Source organism: Nannospalax galili, unplaced genomic scaffold (assembly GCF_000622305.1).
Source record: "Nannospalax galili isolate Female #2095 unplaced genomic scaffold, S.galili_v1.0 scaffold14523, whole genome shotgun sequence".
NCBI classification, from domain to species: domain Eukaryota; kingdom Metazoa; phylum Chordata; class Mammalia; order Rodentia; family Spalacidae; genus Nannospalax; species Nannospalax galili.
In genome coordinates, this window is record NW_008348905.1 from 1 (window position 1) to 1,442 (window position 1,442).

The following is a 1,442-nucleotide window of genomic DNA, read 5'->3' on the forward strand; positions in this document are numbered from 1 at the left end:
ACTCCACAATCCTATATCATACACTGGCTTCATGAATCCACACCCACCAGTAGGGTCACCATTCTGGTTCCAGTGGCCTTTGACCACTGCTGTTAGCCAAGTACAAAGTGTCCTGACTGCTGTCAGTTCTCAGTACAATTTGAGCTCCTCTCTCTGGGAAAGTGGAGGGCCTTCATTTAAACTGAGCAAAGGGGCAGGCTCCCTGGAGCCAGTCAGATCACTCATACCCTCAGCTCTCTCCAGGGGGCAGACAGGCCTTCATTGGTCATCTCAAAAAGCAAAAGAACTCGGAGGTGCTAACCTTAACATTGCCAATAGCAATATTTCCAAATGGGAACTGGGAACTAATTTTTAGAGCCAAGAATAACGCTTCACTCCTTGATGTCAGTTATGAAATCTCTCCATAGCAAAGCCCTGTGTGCACAACCCTGAATGCATCTTTCAGTGGCTCTCAGGAGGTCAGCTCCCTCCACCCTGGTCTCCCAGATTCCATAATCCTCCCAAAGGAAAAGGGCAGCCCACTTTACCTGGTTGAGCAAGTATTTAACTTGTAATACATAAAGAAAGGCCGCCTAGAAGAGAACAAGAGAACAGGGTTAGTTTCACAGTCCAGCCATGCATCAGAGAGCTGGGTCACAGCAGGCTTGTCTCCACTGCTCCTGACTGCCCTCGGCTCCACAAAGCCTCTCACTAAGCCTGGAGCAGTCTATGGTCCAGGGGTTTTACACTCCTTCTGTATGAATGAGCATGATCTAAGAAGCCCCTTTTCTGGTTAGAATGTAGCTTATAGGTTTAGTAGTCCTTGGCTAGTAAGGCTGTTTGGGGAGGTTATGGAATCTTATGGACATGGGAGACATAGGGCGTGGGGCTACAGTTCTAACTTAACCCTGTTCTAGGCCTGCCCTCTCTGCTTCCTGGTGGGCCACGGGGCCTCAGGTTCCTGGGGTCACTGACAAGAGTCAATCCCACGGCCATGAACACTGCTGTCCCTTCCCTACCATCATCAGACTGAGCTCATATGAAGCCTTCTTGCCCTAGGTTGTTTCTGTCACGTATTTTGACCCAGCAACAAGAAAGAAGCACAGAGTCCTAGGACTCACAGCAAGGACCTTATATCCCAGTGTAGCCCAGGCTATCATCTTCATAAATATTTTATTTATCATTTAATTTTTGTGTATGAATGTGTTGCCTGAATGTATGTAAGTGTGCCCACATTGTACAATGCTTGTGGAGGTCAGAAGAAGGTGTCAGATCCCCTGACACTGAGTTATGGACAGATGTTATCTGCCATGTGGGTCCTGGGAACCTGGGTCCTCTGCAAAAGCTGCTAGTGCTCTTAACCACTAAGCCATCTCTCCAGCCCCCAGGCTATCACCATATGGTCCAATGATGAAAGAATATGACATTTAAATGACTTTATAGGATAGGATAGGGCTGAAGGT

The 1,442-nt window shown here is 47.7% G+C and overlaps 1 long non-coding RNA gene across 1 annotated transcript in view; it reads right to left on the bottom strand.

Annotated features, from left to right (window-relative positions):
• Positions 1–526: 526 nt before the first annotated feature.
• LOC108491450 overlaps positions 527–1,442 on the bottom strand; it is a 3,397-nt gene continuing 2,481 nt past the window's right edge. The window contains exon 3 of the long non-coding RNA XR_001872758.2: positions 527–572. This is a non-coding gene — a long non-coding RNA (uncharacterized LOC108491450). The remainder of the gene's footprint in view (positions 573–1,442) is intronic.